Here is an 18,887-nt window from a genome sequence, read left to right as displayed (position 1 = left end):
TAATAGTCAATTATTTATGTTTGAAAAACATTGAAGCTGTTTACTGTGTTCTTTGCATTACCAAGTCCTGAAAGAAATGTGCTGGTACTATCCAGAGCTCTCAGTATGGATTATCATGCTATATTGCAGAAAATCAATTTGATGCAACTGCTTTACCAACAGTATGTTAATCTTTTCCATTGCTGTTTTGTTGGCTGACTGAAGGAAGATATGCAGTGCATTTGAACCAAAGCAGATGTGTGCTGACAAATTAAATGCACAATCATGTTTGTGTTTTTTCTTTCTTTCTTCCATCCTTTGTAATATCATATTAAATATTAAGGTAGCAGTTTATAATCAATGACTAATGACAAGGGAAAAAAACAGTATACAAAGATGTTCCAGGTGAGGCTTGAACTCAAAACCTCGGCATTGCTCAACAGATACTGTCTTATAAGTACCGCGCGCAGACCAATTGCGCCACTGGAGCACTTTGTAGTTTTAATTTGTTATGCTAGATGTGGATTTTATTCAATACAATCAGTACAGTCATAAGAATTGAAAAAGAAAATCATTTTTGGTGATGAATGATGAGCAACAAAGGAACATGCATGCCAGATGGCACTTGAATAATCTGCCCACGATGATAGAAAAGGTTTAAAAAAAAACAACAACAATGTTATTTTTGTCATATTTTAGCTTCTGTGGTCATTTTTTACAAGCTAAACACTGCAAGACTGTTTTACAGTTGAAGCAAGGATAAAATATCAACTCTAGTGATGAGGCACTTGCTGTAATGACTTCCAACTCAGACGGGACTTAAACCCACAACCACTGGCTTAGGAGAACAGTGCCTTATCCATTATGGCAGTGGTGCTTACTGATGTCCTTATTTAAGACTGATAGGTTTTTAATAGTCAATTATTTATTTTTGAAAAAAAGTGAAGCTGTTTACTGTGTTCTTTGCATTACCAAGTCCAGCAAGAAATGTGCTGGTACTAACCAGAGCTGTCAGTATGGATTATCATGCTATATTGCAGAAAATCAATTTAATGCAACTGCTTTACCAACAGTATGTTAATCTTTTCCATTGCTGTTTTGTTGGCTGACTGAAGGAAGATATGCAGTGCATTTGAACCAAAGCAGATGTGTGCTGACAACTTAAATGCACAATCATGTTTGTGTTTTTTCTTTCTTTCTTCCATCCTTTGTAATATCATATTAAATATTAAGGTAGCAGTTTATAATCAATGACTAATGACATAAGAAAAGGAAAAAAAAACAGTATACAAAAATGCTCCATGTGAGGCTTGAACTCACAACCTCGGCATTGCTCAACAGATTCTGTCTTATAAGTACCGTGCGCTGACTAATTGCGCCACTGGAGCGCTTTTCAGCATTAATTGGTTATGCTAGATGTGGATTTTATTCAATACAATCAGTACAGTCATAAGAATTGAAAAAGAAAATCATTTTTGGTGATGAATGATGAGCAACAAAGGAACATGCATGCCAGATGGCACTTGAATAAGCTGTCCACGGTGATAGAAAAGGTTTAAAAAACAACAACAACAATGTTATCATAATTAATGTCATATTTTAGCTTCTGTGGTCATTTTTTACAAGCTAAACGCTGCAAGACTGTTTTACAGTTGAAGCAAGGATAAAATATCAACTCTAGTGATGAGACACTTGCTGTAATGACTTCCAACTCAGACGGGACTTAAACCAACAACCACTGGCTTAGGAGAACAGTGCCTTACCCATTATGCCAGTGGTGCTTACTGATGTTCTTATTTAGGACAGTTAGGTTTTTAATAGTCAATTATTTATTTTTGAAAAAAATTGAAGCTGTTAACTGTGTTCTTTGCATTACCAAGTCCAGCAAGAAATGTGCTGGTACTATCCAGAGCTGTCAGTATGGATTATCATGCTATATTGCAGAAAATCAATTTGATGCAACTGCTTTACCAACAGTATGTTAATCTTTTCCATTGCTGTTTTGTTGGCTGACTGAAGGAAGATATGCAGTGCATTTGAACCAAAGCAGATGTGTGCTGACAAATTAAATGCACAATCATGTTTGTGTTTTTTCTTTCTTTCTTCCATCCTTTGTAATATCATATTAAATATTAAGGTAGCAGTTTATAATCAATGACTAATGACATAAGAAAAGGAAAAAAAACAGTGTACAAAGATGCTCCAGGTGAGGCTTGAACTCACAACCTCAGCATTGCTCAACAGATACTGTCTTATAAGTACCGCGCGCTGACCAATTGCGCCACTGGAGCACTTTGCAGCATTTATTGGTTATGCTAGATGTGGATTTTATTCAATACAATCAGTACAGTCATAAGAATTGAAAAAGAAAATCATTTTTGGTGATGAATGATGAGCAACAAAGGAACATGCATGCTAGATGGCACTTGAATAAGCTGTCCACGGTGATAGAAAAGGTTTAAAAACAACAACAACAATGTTATCATAATTAATGTCATATTTTAGCTTCTGTGGTCATTTTTTACAAGCTAAACACTGCAAGACTGTTTTACAGTTGAAGCAAGGATAAAATATCAACTCTAGTGATGAGACACTTGCTGTAAATAACTTCCAACTCAGACGGGACTTAAACCCACAATCACTGGCTTAGGAGAACAGTGCCTTACCCATTATGCCAGTGGTGCTTACTGATGTCTTTATTTAAGACTGATAGGTTTTTAATAGTCAATTATTTATGTTTGAAAAAAATTGAAGCTGTTTACTGTGTTCTTTGCATTACCAAGTCCTGCAAGAAATGTGCTGGTACTATCCAGAGCTGTCAGTATGGATTATCATGCTATATTGCAGAAAATCAATTTGATGCAACTGCTTTACCAACAGTATGTTAATCTTTTCCATTGCTGTTTTGTTGGCTGACTGAAGGAAGATATGCAGTGCATTTGAACCAAAGCAGATGTGTGCTGACAACTTAAATGCACAATCATGTTTGTGTTTTTTCTTTCTTTCTTCCATCATTTGTAATATCATATTAAATATTAAGGTAGCAGTTTATAATCAATGACTAATGACAATGAAAAAAAACAGTATACAAAGATGTTCCAGGTGAGGCTTGAACTCAAAACCTCAGCATTGCTCAACAGATACTGTCTTATAAGTACCGCGCGCAGACCAATTGCGCCACTGGAGCACTTTGTAGTTTTAATTTGTTATGCTAGATGTGGATTTTATTCAATACAATCAGTACAGTCATAAGAATTGAAAAAGAAAATCATTTTTGGTGATGAATGATGAGCAACAAAGGAACATGCATGCCAGATGGCACTTGAATAATCTGCCCACGATGATAGAAAAGGTTTAAAAAAAAACAACAACAATGTTATTTTTGTCATATTTTAGCTTCTGTGGTCATTTTTTACAAGCTAAACACTGCAAGACTGTTTTACAGTTGAAGCAAGGATAAAATATCAACTCTAGTGATGAGACACTTGCTGTAATGACTTCCAACTCAGACGGGACTTAAACCCACAACCACTGGCTTAGGAGAACAGTGCCTTATCCATTATGCCAGTTGTGCTTACTGATGTCCTTATTTAAGACTGATAGGTTTTTAATAGTCAATTATTTATTTTTGAAAAAAAGTGAAGCTGTTTACTGTGTTCTTTGCATTACCAAGTCCAGCAAGAAATGTGCTGGTACTAACCTGAGCTGTCAGTATGGATTATCATGCTATATTGCAGAAAATCAATTTGATGCAACTGCTTTACCAACAGTATGTTAATCTTTTCCACTGCTGTTTTGTTGGCTGACTGAAGGAAGATATGCAGTGCATTTGAACCAAAGCAGATGTGTGCTGACAACTTAAATGCACAATCATGTTTGTGTTTTTTCTTTCTTTCTTCCATCCTTTGTAATATCATATTAAATATTAAGGTAGCAGTTTATAATCAATGACTTATGACATAAGAAAAGGAAAAAAAACAGTATACAAAGATGCTCCAGGTGAGGCTTGAACTCACAACCTCGGCATTGCTCAACAGATACTGTCTTATAAGTACCGCGCGCTGACCAATTGTGCCACTGGAGCTCTTTGTAGCATTACTTGGTTATGCTAGATGTGGATTTTATTCAATACAATCAGTACAGTCATAAGAATTGAAAAAGAAAATCATTTTTGGTGATGAATGATGAGCAACAAAGGAACATGCATGCCAGATGGCACTTGAATAATCTGCCCACGATGATAGAAAAGGTTTAAAAAAAAACAACAACAATGTTATTTTTGTCATATTTTAGCTTCTGTGGTCATTTTTTACAAGCTAAACACTGCAAGACTGTTTTACAGTTGAAGCAAGGATAAAATATCAACTCTAGTGATGAGGCACTTGCTGTAATGACTTCCAACTCAGACGGGACTTAAACCCACAACCACTGGCTTAGGAGAACAGTGCCTTATCCATTATGCCAGTTGTGCTTACTGATGTCCTTATTTAAGACTGATAGGTTTTTAATAGTCAATTATTTATTTTTGAAAAAAAGTGAAGCTGTTTACTGTGTTCTTTGCATTACCAAGTCCAGCAAGAAATGTGCTGGTACTAACCAGAGCTGTCAGTATGGATTATCATGCTATATTGCAGAAAATCAATTTGATGCAACTGCTTTACCAACAGTATGTTAATCTTTTCCATTGCTGTTTTGTTGGCTGACTGAAGGAAGATATGCAGTGCATTTGAACCAAAGCAGATGTGTGCTGACAACTTAAATGCACAATCATGTTTGTGTTTTTTCTTTCTTTCTTCCATCCTTTGTAATATCATATTAAATATTAAGGTAGCAGTTTATAATCAATGACTAATGACATAAGAAAAGGAAAAAAACAATGTACAAAGATGCTCCAGGTGAGGCTTGAACTCACAACCTCAGCATTGCTCAACAGATACTGTCTTATAAGTACCGCGCGCTGACCAATTGCGCCACTGGAGCACTTTGCAGCATTTATTGGTTATGCTAGATGTTGATTTTATTCAATACAATCAGTACAGTCATAAGAATTGAAAAAGAAAATCATTTTTGGTGATGAATGATGAGCAACAAAGGAACATGCATGCTAGATGGCACTTGAATAAGCTGTCCACGGTGATAGAAAAGGTTTAAAAAACAACAACAACAACAATGTTATCATAATTAATGTCATATTTTAGCTTCTGTGGTCATTTTTTACAAGCTAAACACTGCAAGACTGTTTTACAGTTGAAGCAAGGATAAAATATCAACTCTAGTGATGAGACACTTGCTGTAAATAACTTCCAACTCAGACGGGACTTAAACCCACAATCACTGGCTTAGGAGAACAGTGCCTTACCCATTATGCCAGTGGTGCTTACTGATGTCTTTATTTAAGACTGATAGGTTTTTAATAGTCAATTATCTATGTTTGAAAAACATTGAAGCTGTTTACTGTGTTCTTTGCATTACCAAGTCCTGAAAGAAATGTGCTGGTACTACCCAGAGCTCTCAGTATGGATTATCATGCTATATTGCAGAAAATCAATTTGATGCAACTGCTTTACCAACAGTATGTTAATCTTTTCCACTGCTGTTTTGTTGGCTGACTGAAGGAAGATATGCAGTGCATTTGAACCAAAGCAGATGTGTGCTGACAAATTAAATGCACAATCATGTTTGTGTTTTTTCTTTCTTTCTTCCATCCTTTGTAATATCATATTAAATATTAAGGTAGCAGTTTATAATCAATGACTAATGACAAGGGAAAAAAACAGTATACAAAGATGTTCCAGGTGAGGCTTGAACTCAAAACCTCGGCATTGCTCAACAGATACTGTCTTATAAGTACCGCGCGCAGACCAATTGCGCCACTGGAGCACTTTGTAGTTTTAATTTGTTATGCTAGATGTGGATTTTATTCAATACAATCAGTACAGTCATAAGAATTGAAAAAGAAAATCATTTTTGGTGATGAATGATGAGCAACAAAGGAACATGCATGCCAGATGGCACTTGAATAATCTGCCCACGATGATAGAAAAGGTTTAAAAAAAAACAACAACAATGTTATTTTTGTCATATTTTAGCTTCTGTGGTCATTTTTTACAAGCTAAACACTGCAAGACTGTTTTACAGTTGAAGCAAGGATAAAATATCAACTCTAGTGATGAGGCACTTGCTGTAATGACTTCCAACTCAGACGGGACTTAAACCCACAACCACTGGCTTAGGAGAACAGTGCCTTATCCATTATGGCAGTGGTGCTTACTGATGTCCTTATTTAAGACTGATAGGTTTTTAATAGTAAATTATTTATTTTTGAAAAAAAGTGAAGCTGTTTACTGTGTTCTTTGCATTACCAAGTCCAGCAAGAAATGTGCTGGTACTAACCAGAGCTGTCAGTATGGATTATCACGCTATATTGCAGAAAATCAATTTAATGCAACTGCTTTACCAACAGTATGTTAATCTTTTCCATTGCTGTTTTGTTGGCTGACTGAAGGAAGATATGCAGTGCATTTGAACCAAAGCAGATGTGTGCTGACAACTTAAATGCACAATCATGTTTGTGTTTTTTCTTTCTTTCTTCCATCCTTTGTAATATCATATTAAATATTAAGGTAGCAGTTTATAATCAATGACTAATGACATAAGAAAAGGAAAAAAAAACAGTATACAAAAATGCTCCATGTGAGGCTTGAACTCACAACCTCGGCATTGCTCAACAGATTCTGTCTTATAAGTACCGTGCGCTGACTAATTGCGCCACTGGAGCGCTTTTCAGCATTAATTGGTTATGCTAGATGTGGATTTTATTCAATACAATCAGTACAGTCATAAGAATTGAAAAAGAAAATCATTTTTGGTGATGAATGATGAGCAACAAAGGAACATGCATGCCAGATGGCACTTGAATAAGCTGTCCACGGTGATAGAAAAGGTTTAAAAAACAACAACAACAATGTTATCATAATTAATGTCATATTTTAGCTTCTGTGGTCATTTTTTACAAGCTAAACGCTGCAAGACTGTTTTACAGTTGAAGCAAGGATAAAATATCAACTCTAGTGATGAGACACTTGCTGTAATGACTTCCAACTCAGACGGGACTTAAACCAACAACCACTGGCTTAGGAGAACAGTGCCTTACCCATTATGCCAGTGGTGCTTACTGATGTTCTTATTTAGGACAGTTAGGTTTTTAATAGTCAATTATTTATTTTTGAAAAAAATTGAAGCTGTTAACTGTGTTCTTTGCATTACCAAGTCCAGCAAGAAATGTGCTGGTACTATCCAGAGCTGTCAGTATGGATTATCATGCTATATTGCAGAAAATCAATTTGATGCAACTGCTTTACCAACAGTATGTTAATCTTTTCCATTGCTGTTTTGTTGGCTGACTGAAGGAAGATATGCAGTGCATTTGAACCAAAGCAGATGTGTGCTGACAACTTAAATGCACAATCATGTTTGTGATTTTTCTTTCTTTCTTCCATCCTTTGTAATATCATATTAAATATTAAGGTAGCAGTTTATAATCAATGACTAATGACATAAGAAAAGGAAAAAAAACAATGTACAAAGATGCTCCAGGTGAGGCTTGAACTCACAACCTCAGCATTGCTCAACAGATACTGTCTTATAAGTACCGCGCGCTGACCAATTGCGCCACTGGAGCACTTTGCAGCATTTATTGGTTATGCTAGATGTGGATTTTATTCAATACAATCAGTACAGTCATAAGAATTGAAAAAGAAAATCATTTTTGGTGATGAATGATGAGCAACAAAGGAACATGCATGCTAGATGGCACTTGAATAAGCTGTCCACGGTGATAGAAAAGGTTTAAAAACAACAACAACAATGTTATCATAATTAATGTCATATTTTAGCTTCTGTGGTCATTTTTTACAAGCTAAACACTGCAAGACTGTTTTACAGTTGAAGCAAGGATAAAATATCAACTCTAGTGATGAGACACTTGCTGTAAATAACTTCCAACTCAGACGGGACTTAAACCCACAATCACTGGCTTAGGAGAACAGTGCCTTACCCATTATGCCAGTGGTGCTTACTGATGTCTTTATTTAAGACTGATAGGTTTTTAATAGTCAATTATTTATGTTTGAAAAAAATTTGAAGCTGTTTACTGTGTTCTTTGCATTACCAAGTCCTGCAAGAAATGTGCTGGTACTATCCAGAGCTGTCAGTATGGATTATCATGCTATATTGCAGAAAATCAATTTGATGCAACTGCTTTACCAACAGTATGTTAATCTTTTCCATTGCTGTTTTGTTGGCTGACTGAAGGAAGATATGCAGTGCATTTGAACCAAAGCAGATGTGTGCTGACAACTTAAATGCACAATCATGTTTGTGTTTTTTCTTTCTTTCTTCCATCCTTTGTAATATCATATTAAATATTAAGGTAGCAGTTTATAATCAATGACTAATGACAAGGAAAAAAAACAGTATACAAAGATGTTCCAGGTGAGGCTTGAACTCAAAACCTCGGCATTGCTCAACAGATACTGTCTTATAAGTACCGCGCGCAGACCAATTGCGCCACTGGAGCACTTTGTAGTTTTAATTTGTTATGCTAGATGTGGATTTTATTCAATACAATCAGTACAGTCATAAGAATTGAAAAAGAAAATCATTTTTGGTGATGAATGATGAGCAACAAAGGAACATGCATGCCAGATGGCACTTGAATAATCTGCCCACGATGATAGAAAAGGTTTAAAAAAAAACAACAACAATGTTATTTTTGTCATATTTTAGCTTCTGTGGTCATTTTTTACAAGCTAAACACTGCAAGACTGTTTTACAGTTGAAGCAAGGATAAAATATCAACTCTAGTGATGAGGCACTTGCTGTAATGACTTCCAACTCAGACGGGACTTAAACCCACAACCACTGGCTTAGGAGAACAGTGCCTTATCCATTATGCCAGTTGTGCTTACTGATGTCCTTATTTAAGACTGATAGGTTTTTAATAGTCAATTATTTATTTTTGAAAAAAAGTGAAGCTGTTTACTGTGTTCTTTGCATTACCAAGTCCAGCAAGAAATGTGCTGGTACTAACCAGAGCTGTCAGTATGGATTATCATGCTATATTGCAGAAAATCAATTTGATGCAACTGCTTTACCAACAGTATGTTAATCTTTTCCACTGCTGTTTTGTTGGCTGACTGAAGGAAGATATGCAGTGCATTTGAACCAAAGCAGATGTGTGCTGACAACTTAAATGCACAATCATGTTTGTGTTTTTTCTTTCTTTCTTCCATCCTTTGTAATATCATATTAAATATTAAGGTAGCAGTTTATAATCAATGACTAATGACAAGGAAAAAAAACAGTAAACAAAGATGTTCCAGGTGATGCTTGAACTCAAAACCTCGGCAATGCTCAACAGATACTGTCTTATAAGTACCGCGCGCAGACCAATTGCGCCACTGGAGCACTTTGTAGTTTTAATTTGTCATGCTAGATGTGGATTTTATTCAATACAATCAGTACAGTCATAAGAATTGAAAAAGAAAATCATTTTTGGTGATGAATGATGAGCAACAAAGGAACATGCATGCCAGATGGCACTTGAATAATCTGCCCACGATGATAGAAAAGGTTTAAAAAAAAACAACAACAATGTTATTTTTGTCATATTTTAGCTTCTGTGGTCATTTTTTACAAGCTAAACACTGCAAGACTGTTTTACAGTTGAAGCAAGGATAAAATATCAACTCTAGTGATGAGGCACTTGCTGTAATGACTTCCAACTCAGACGGGACTTAAACCCACAACCACTGGCTTAGGAGAACAGTGCCTTATCCATTATGCCAGTTGTGCTTACTGATGTCCTTATTTAAGACTGATAGGTTTTTAATAGTCAATTATTTATTTTTGAAAAAAAGTGAAGCTGTTTACTGTGTTCTTTGCATTACCAAGTCCAGCAAGAAATGTGCTGGTACTAACCAGAGCTGTCAGTATGGATTATCATGCTATATTGCAGAAAATCAATTTGATGCAACTGCTTTACCAACAGTATGTTAATCTTTTCCATTGCTGTTTTGTTGGCTGACTGAAGGAAGATATGCAGTGCATTTGAACCAAAGCAGATGTGTGCTGACAACTTAAATGCACAATCATGTTTGTGTTTTTTCTTTCTTTCTTCCATCCTTTGTAATATCATATTAAATATTAAGGTAGCAGTTTATAATCAATGACTAATGACATAAGAAAAGGAAAAAAACAATGTACAAAGATGCTCCAGGTGAGGCTTGAACTCACAACCTCAGCATTGCTCAACAGATACTGTCTTATAAGTACCGCGCGCTGACCAATTGCGCCACTGGAGCACTTTGCAGCATTTATTGGTTATGCTAGATGTTGATTTTATTCAATACAATCAGTACAGTCATAAGAATTGAAAAAGAAAATCATTTTTGGTGATGAATGATGAGCAACAAAGGAACATGCATGCTAGATGGCACTTGAATAAGCTGTCCACGGTGATAGAAAAGGTTTAAAAAACAACAACAACAATGTTATCATAATTAATGTCATATTTTAGCTTCTGTGGTCATTTTTTACAAGCTAAACACTGCAAGACTATTTTACAGTTGAAGCAAGGATAAAATATCAACTCTAGTGATGAGACACTTGCTGTAAATAACTTCCAACTCAGACGGGACTTAAACCCACAATCACTGGCTTAGGAGAACAGTGCCTTACCCATTATGCCAGTGGTGCTTACTGATGTCTTTATTTAAGACTGATAGGTTTTTAATAGTCAATTATTTATGTTTGAAAAACATTGAAGCTGTTTACTGTGTTCTTTGCATTACCAAGTCCTGAAAGAAATGTGCTGGTACTATCCAGAGCTCTCAGTATGGATTATCATGCTATATTGCAGAAAATCAATTTGATGCAACTGCTTTACCAACAGTATGTTAATCTTTTCCATTGCTGTTTTGTTGGCTGACTGAAGGAAGATATGCAGTGCATTTGAACCAAAGCAGATGTGTGCTGACAAATTAAATGCACAATCATGTTTGTGTTTTTTCTTTCTTTCTTCCATCCTTTGTAATATCATATTAAATATTAAGGTAGCAGTTTATAATCAATGACTAATGACAAGGGAAAAAAACAGTATACAAAGATGTTCCAGGTGAGGCTTGAACTCAAAACCTCGGCATTGCTCAACAGATACTGTCTTATAAGTACCGCGCGCAGACCAATTGCGCCACTGGAGCACTTTGTAGTTTTAATTTGTTATGCTAGATGTGGATTTTATTCAATACAATCAGTACAGTCATAAGAATTGAAAAAGAAAATCATTTTTGGTGATGAATGATGAGCAACAAAGGAACATGCATGCCAGATGGCACTTGAATAATCTGCCCACGATGATAGAAAAGGTTTAAAAAAAAACAACAACAATGTTATTTTTGTCATATTTTAGCTTCTGTGGTCATTTTTTACAAGCTAAACACTGCAAGACTGTTTTACAGTTGAAGCAAGGATAAAATATCAACTCTAGTGATGAGGCACTTGCTGTAATGACTTCCAACTCAGACGGGACTTAAACCCACAACCACTGGCTTAGGAGAACAGTGCCTTATCCATTATGGCAGTGGTGCTTACTGATGTCCTTATTTAAGACTGATAGGTTTTTAATAGTCAATTATTTATTTTTGAAAAAAAGTGAAGCTGTTTACTGTGTTCTTTGCATTACCAAGTCCAGCAAGAAATGTGCTGGTACTAACCAGAGCTGTCAGTATGGATTATCATGCTATATTGCAGAAAATCAATTTAATGCAACTGCTTTACCAACAGTATGTTAATCTTTTCCATTGCTGTTTTGTTGGCTGACTGAAGGAAGATATGCAGTGCATTTGAACCAAAGCAGATGTGTGCTGACAACTTAAATGCACAATCATGTTTGTGTTTTTTCTTTCTTTCTTCCATCCTTTGTAATATCATATTAAATATTAAGGTAGCAGTTTATAATCAATGACTAATGACATAAGAAAAGGAAAAAAAAACAGTATACAAAAATGCTCCATGTGAGGCTTGAACTCACAACCTCGGCATTGCTCAACAGATTCTGTCTTATAAGTACCGTGCGCTGACTAATTGCGCCACTGGAGCGCTTTTCAGCATTAATTGGTTATGCTAGATGTGGATTTTATTCAATACAATCAGTACAGTCATAAGAATTGAAAAAGAAAATCATTTTTGGTGATGAATGATGAGCAACAAAGGAACATGCATGCCAGATGGCACTTGAATAAGCTGTCCACGGTGATAGAAAAGGTTTAAAAAACAACAACAACAATGTTATCATAATTAATGTCATATTTTAGCTTCTGTGGTCATTTTTTACAAGCTAAACACTGCAAGACTGTTTTACAGTTGAAGCAAGGATAAAATATCAACTCTAGTGATGAGACACTTGCTGTAATGACTTCCAACTCAGACGGGACTTAAACCAACAACCACTGGCTTAGGAGAACAGTGCCTTACCCATTATGCCAGTGGTGCTTACTGATGTCTTTATTTAAGACTGATAGGTTTTTAATAGTCAATTATTTATGTTTGAAAAAAATTGAAGCTGTTTACTTTGTTCTTTGCATTACCAAGTCCTGCAAGAAATGTGCTGGTACTATCCAGAGCTGTCAGTATGGATTATCATGCTATATTGCAGAAAATCAATTTGATGCAACTGCTTTACCAACAGTATGTTAATCTTTTCCATTGCTGTTTTGTTGGCTGACTGAAGGAAGATATGCAGTGCATTTGAACCAAAGCAGATGTGTGCTGACAAATTAAATGCACAATCATGTTTGTGTTTTTTCTTTCTTTCTTCCATCCTTTGTAATATCATATTAAATATTAAGGTAGCAGTTTATAATCAATGACTAATGACAAGGGAAAAAAACAGTATACAAAGATGTTCCAGGTGAGGCTTGAACTCAAAACCTCGGCATTGCTCAACAGATACTGTCTTATAAGTACCGCGCGCAGACCAATTGCGCCACTGGAGCACTTTGTAGTTTTAATTTGTTATGCTAGATGTGGATTTTATTCAATACAATCAGTACAGTCATAAGAATTGAAAAAGAAAATCATTTTTGGTGATGAATGATGAGCAACAAAGGAACATGCATGCCAGATGGCACTTGAATAATCTGCCCACGATGATAGAAAAGGTTTAAAAAAAAACAACAACAATGTTATTTTTGTCATATTTTAGCTTCTGTGGTCATTTTTTACAAGCTAAACACTGCAAGACTGTTTTACAGTTGAAGCAAGGATAAAATATCAACTCTAGTGATGAGGCACTTGCTGTAATGACTTCCAACTCAGACGGGACTTAAACCCACAACCACTGGCTTAGGAGAACAGTGCCTTATCCATTATGGCAGTGGTGCTTACTGATGTCCTTATTTAAGACTGATAGGTTTTTAATAGTCAATTATTTATTTTTGAAAAAAAGTGAAGCTGTTTACTGTGTTCTTTGCATTACCAAGTCCAGCAAGAAATGTGCTGGTACTAACCAGAGCTGTCAGTATGGATTATCATGCTATATTGCAGAAAATCAATTTAATGCAACTGCTTTACCAACAGTATGTTAATCTTTTCCATTGCTGTTTTGTTGGCTGACTGAAGGAAGATATGCAGTGCATTTGAACCAAAGCAGATGTGTGCTGACAACTTAAATGCACAATCATGTTTGTGTTTTTTCTTTCTTTCTTCCATCCTTTGTAATATCATATTAAATATTAAGGTAGCAGTTTATAATCAATGACTAATGACATAAGAAAAGGAAAAAAAAACAGTATACAAAAATGCTCCATGTGAGGCTTGAACTCACAACCTCGGCATTGCTCAACAGATTCTGTCTTATAAGTACCGTGCGCTGACTAATTGCGCCACTGGAGCGCTTTTCAGCATTAATTGGTTATGCTAGATGTGGATTTTATTCAATACAATCAGTACAGTCATAAGAATTGAAAAAGAAAATCATTTTTGGTGATGAATGATGAGCAACAAAGGAACATGCATGCCAGATGGCACTTGAATAAGCTGTCCACGGTGATAGAAAAGGTTTAAAAAACAACAACAACAATGTTATCATAATTAATGTCATATTTTAGCTTCTGTGGTCATTTTTTACAAGCTAAACGCTGCAAGACTGTTTTACAGTTGAAGCAAGGATAAAATATCAACTCTAGTGATGAGACACTTGCTGTAATGACTTCCAACTCAGACGGGACTTAAACCAACAACCACTGGCTTAGGAGAACAGTGCCTTACCCATTATGCCAGTGGTGCTTACTGATGTTCTTATTTAGGACAGTTAGGTTTTTAATAGTCAATTATTTATTTTTGAAAAAAATTGAAGCTGTTAACTGTGTTCTTTGCATTACCAAGTCCAGCAAGAAATGTGCTGGTACTATCCAGAGCTGTCAGTATGGATTATCATGCTATATTGCAGAAAATCAATTTGATGCAACTGCTTTACCAACAGTATGTTAATCTTTTCCATTGCTGTTTTGTTGGCTGACTGAAGGAAGATATGCAGTGCATTTGAACCAAAGCAGATGTGTGCTGACAACTTAAATGCACAATCATGTTTGTGATTTTTCTTTCTTTCTTCCATCCTTTGTAATATCATATTAAATATTAAGGTAGCAGTTTATAATCAATGACTAATGACATAAGAAAAGGAAAAAAAACAGTAAACAAAGATGTTCCAGGTGATGCTTGAACTCAAAACCTCGGCAATGCTCAACAGATACTGTCTTATAAGTACCGCGCGCAGACCAATTGCGCCACTGGAGCACTTTGTAGTTTTAATTTGTCATGCTAGATGTGGATTTTATTCAATACAATCAGTACAGTCATAAGAATTGAAAAAGAAAATCATTTTTGGTGATGAATGATGAGCAACAAAGGAACATGCATGCCAGATGGCACTTGAATAATCTGCCCACGATGATAGAAAAGGTTTAAAAAAAAACAACAACAATGTTATTTTTGTCATATTTTAGCTTCTGTGGTCATTTTTTACAAGCTAAACACTGCAAGACTGTTTTACAGTTGAAGCAAGGATAAAATATCAACTCTAGTGATGAGGCACTTGCTGTAATGACTTCCAACTCAGACGGGACTTAAACCCACAACCACTGGCTTAGGAGAACAGTGCCTTATCCATTATGCCAGTTGTGCTTACTGATGTCCTTATTTAAGACTGATAGGTTTTTAATAGTCAATTATTTATTTTTGAAAAAAAGTGAAGCTGTTTACTGTGTTCTTTGCATTACCAAGTCCAGCAAGAAATGTGCTGGTACTATCCAGAGCTGTCAGTATGGATTATCATGCTATATTGCAGAAAATCAATTTGATGCAACTGCTTTACCAACAGTATGTTAATCTTTTCCATTGCTGTTTTGTTGGCTGACTGAAGGAAGATATGCAGTGCATTTGAACCAAAGCAGATGTGTGCTGACAACTTAAATGCACAATCATGTTTGTGTTTTTTCTTTCTTTCTTCCATCCTTTGTAATATCATATTAAATATTAAGGTAGCAGTTTATAATCAATGACTAATGACATAAGAAAAGGAAAAAAACAATGTACAAAGATGCTCCAGGTGAGGCTTGAACTCACAACCTCAGCATTGCTCAACAGATACTGTCTTATAAGTACCGCGCGCTGACCAATTGCGCCACTGGAGCACTTTGCAGCATTTATTGGTTATGCTAGATGTTGATTTTATTCAATACAATCAGTACAGTCATAAGAATTGAAAAAGAAAATCATTTTTGGTGATGAATGATGAGCAACAAAGGAACATGCATGCTAGATGGCACTTGAATAAGCTGTCCACGGTGATAGAAAAGGTTTAAAAAACAACAACAACAATGTTATCATAATTAATGTCATATTTTAGCTTCTGTGGTCATTTTTTACAAGCTAAACACTGCAAGACTATTTTACAGTTGAAGCAAGGATAAAATATCAACTCTAGTGATGAGACACTTGCTGTAAATAACTTCCAACTCAGACGGGACTTAAACCCACAATCACTGGCTTAGGAGAACAGTGCCTTACCCATTATGCCAGTGGTGCTTACTGATGTCTTTATTTAAGACTGATAGGTTTTTAATAGTCAATTATTTATGTTTGAAAAACATTGAAGCTGTTTACTGTGTTCTTTGCATTACCAAGTCCTGAAAGAAATGTGCTGGTACTATCCAGAGCTCTCAGTATGGATTATCATGCTATATTGCAGAAAATCAATTTGATGCAACTGCTTTACCAACAGTATGTTAATCTTTTCCATTGCTGTTTTGTTGGCTGACTGAAGGAAGATATGCAGTGCATTTGAACCAAAGCAGATGTGTGCTGACAAATTAAATGCACAATCATGTTTGTGTTTTTTCTTTCTTTCTTCCATCCTTTGTAATATCATATTAAATATTAAGGTAGCAGTTTATAATCAATGACTAATGACAAGGGAAAAAAACAGTATACAAAGATGTTCCAGGTGAGGCTTGAACTCAAAACCTCGGCATTGCTCAACAGATACTGTCTTATAAGTACCGCGCGCAGACCAATTGCGCCACTGGAGCACTTTGTAGTTTTAATTTGTTATGCTAGATGTGGATTTTATTCAATACAATCAGTACAGTCATAAGAATTGAAAAAGAAAATCATTTTTGGTGATGAATGATGAGCAACAAAGGAACATGCATGCCAGATGGCACTTGAATAATCTGCCCACGATGATAGAAAAGGTTTAAAAAAAAACAACAACAATGTTATTTTTGTCATATTTTAGCTTCTGTGGTCATTTTTTACAAGCTAAACACTGCAAGACTGTTTTACAGTTGAAGCAAGGATAAAATATCAACTCTAGTGATGAGGCACTTGCTGTAATGACTTCCAACTCAGACGGGACTTAAACCCACAACCACTGGCTTAGGAGAACAGTGCCTTATCCATTATGGCAGTGGTGCTTACTGATGTCCTTATTTAAGACTGATAGGTTTTTAATAGTCAATTATTTATTTTTGAAAAAAAGTGAAGCTGTTTACTGTGTTCTTTGCATTACCAAGTCCAGCAAGAAATGTGCTGGTACTAACCAGAGCTGTCAGTATGGATTATCATGCTATATTGCAGAAAATCAATTTAATGCAACTGCTTTACCAACAGTATGTTAATCTTTTCCATTGCTGTTTTGTTGGCTGACTGAAGGAAGATATGCAGTGCATTTGAACCAAAGCAGATGTGTGCTGACAACTTAAATGCACAATCATGTTTGTGTTTTTTCTTTCTTTCTTCCATCCTTTGTAATATCATATTAAATATTAAGGTAGCAGTTTATAATCAATGACTAATGACATAAGAAAAGGAAAAAAAAACAGTATACAAAAATGCTCCATGTGAGGCTTGAACTCACAACCTCGGCATTGCTCAACAGATTCTGTCTTATAAGTACCGTGCGCTGACTAATTGCGCCACTGGAGCGCTTTTCAGCATTAATTGGTTATGCTAGATGTGGATTTTATTCAATACAATCAGTACAGTCATAAGAATTGAAAAAGAAAATCATTTTTGGTGATGAATGATGAGCAACAAAGGAACATGCATGCCAGATGGCACTTGAATAAGCTGTCCACGGTGATAGAAAAGGTTTAAAAAACAACAACAACAATGTTATCATAATTAATGTCATATTTTAGCTTCTGTGGTCATTTTTTACAAGCTAAACACTGCAAGACTGTTTTACAGTTGAAGCAAGGATAAAATATCAACTCTAGTGATGAGACACTTGCTGTAATGACTTCCAACTCAGACGGGACTTAAACCAACAACCACTGGCTTAGGAGAACAGTGCCTTACCCATTATGCCAGTGGTGCTTACTGATGTCTTTATTTAAGACTGATAGGTTTTTAATAGTCAATTATTTATGTTTGAAAAAAATTGAAGCTGTTTACTTTGTTCTTTGCATTACCAAGTCCTGCAAGAAATGTGCTGGTACTATCCAGAGCTGTCAGTATGGATTATCATGCTATATTGCAGAAAATCAATTTGATGCAACTGCTTTACCAACAGTATGTTAATCTTTTCCATTGCTGTTTTGTTGGCTGACTGAAGGAAGATATGCAGTGCATTTGAACCAAAGCAGATGTGTGCTGACAAATTAAATGCACAATCATGTTTGTGTTTTTTCTTTCTTTCTTCCATCCTTTGTAATATCATATTAAATATTAAGGTAGCAGTTTATAATCAATGACTAATGACAAGGGAAAAAAACAGTATACAAAGATGTTCCAGGTGAGGCTTGAACTCAAAACCTCGGCATTGCTCAACAGATACTGTCTTATAAGTACCGCGCGCAGACCAATTGCGCCACTGGAGCACTTTGTAGTTTTAATTTGTTATGCTAGATGTGGATTTTATTCAATACAATCAGTACAGTCATAAGAATTGAAAAAGAAAATCATTTTTGGTGATGAATGATGAGCAACAAAGGAACATGCATGCCAGATGGCACTTGAATAATCTGCCCACGATGATAGAAAAGGTTTAAAAAAAAACAACAACAATGTTATTTTTGTCATATTTTAGCTTCTGTGGTCATTTTTTACAAGCTAAACACTGCAAGACTGTTTTACAGTTGAAGCAAGGATAAAATATCAACTCTAGTGATGAGGCACTTGCTGTAATGACTTCCAACTCAGACGGGACTTAAACCCACAACCACTGGCTTAGGAGAACAGTGCCTTATCCATTATGGCAGTGGTGCTTACTGATGTCCTTATTTAAGACTGATAGGTTTTTAATAGTCAATTATTTATTTTTGAAAAAAAGTGAAGCTGTTTAC

At 35.6% G+C, this 18,887-nt stretch overlaps 6 non-coding genes across 6 annotated transcripts; all 6 read right to left on the bottom strand.

Moving 5' to 3' along the window:
- Nucleotides 1-2,177: 2,177 nt before the first annotated feature.
- TRNAI-UAU (transfer RNA isoleucine (anticodon UAU)) lies at nt 2,178-2,270 on the bottom strand. The gene is given in 2 exon segments: nt 2,178-2,213; nt 2,233-2,270. It is a non-coding gene; the product is annotated as a tRNA-Ile (tRNA).
- Nucleotides 2,271-3,970: 1,700 nt separating this feature from the next.
- TRNAI-UAU (transfer RNA isoleucine (anticodon UAU)) lies at nt 3,971-4,063 on the bottom strand. Its single transcript is given in 2 exon segments — nt 3,971-4,006; nt 4,026-4,063. It is a non-coding gene; the product is annotated as a tRNA-Ile (tRNA).
- Nucleotides 4,064-4,866: 803 nt separating this feature from the next.
- TRNAI-UAU (transfer RNA isoleucine (anticodon UAU)) lies at nt 4,867-4,959 on the bottom strand. Its single transcript is given in 2 exon segments — nt 4,867-4,902; nt 4,922-4,959. It is a non-coding gene; the product is annotated as a tRNA-Ile (tRNA).
- A 2,608-nt stretch (nt 4,960-7,567) lies between these two features.
- Nucleotides 7,568-7,660, bottom strand: TRNAI-UAU (transfer RNA isoleucine (anticodon UAU)). The gene is given in 2 exon segments: nt 7,568-7,603; nt 7,623-7,660. It is a non-coding gene; the product is annotated as a tRNA-Ile (tRNA).
- Nucleotides 7,661-10,250: 2,590 nt separating this feature from the next.
- Nucleotides 10,251-10,343, bottom strand: TRNAI-UAU (transfer RNA isoleucine (anticodon UAU)). Its single transcript is given in 2 exon segments — nt 10,251-10,286; nt 10,306-10,343. It is a non-coding gene; the product is annotated as a tRNA-Ile (tRNA).
- Nucleotides 10,344-15,638: 5,295 nt separating this feature from the next.
- On the bottom strand, nt 15,639-15,731 carry TRNAI-UAU (transfer RNA isoleucine (anticodon UAU)). The gene is given in 2 exon segments: nt 15,639-15,674; nt 15,694-15,731. It is a non-coding gene; the product is annotated as a tRNA-Ile (tRNA).
- Between the last annotated feature and the right edge of the window lie 3,156 nt (nt 15,732-18,887).

Source organism: Pseudophryne corroboree, unplaced genomic scaffold, assembly GCF_028390025.1.
Source record: "Pseudophryne corroboree isolate aPseCor3 unplaced genomic scaffold, aPseCor3.hap2 scaffold_897, whole genome shotgun sequence".
In the NCBI taxonomy this organism is placed as follows: Eukaryota; Metazoa; Chordata; class Amphibia; order Anura; family Myobatrachidae; genus Pseudophryne; species Pseudophryne corroboree.
Note: the sequence above shows the minus strand (reverse complement) of the source record. Positions and strands in the feature narration are given on the sequence as shown.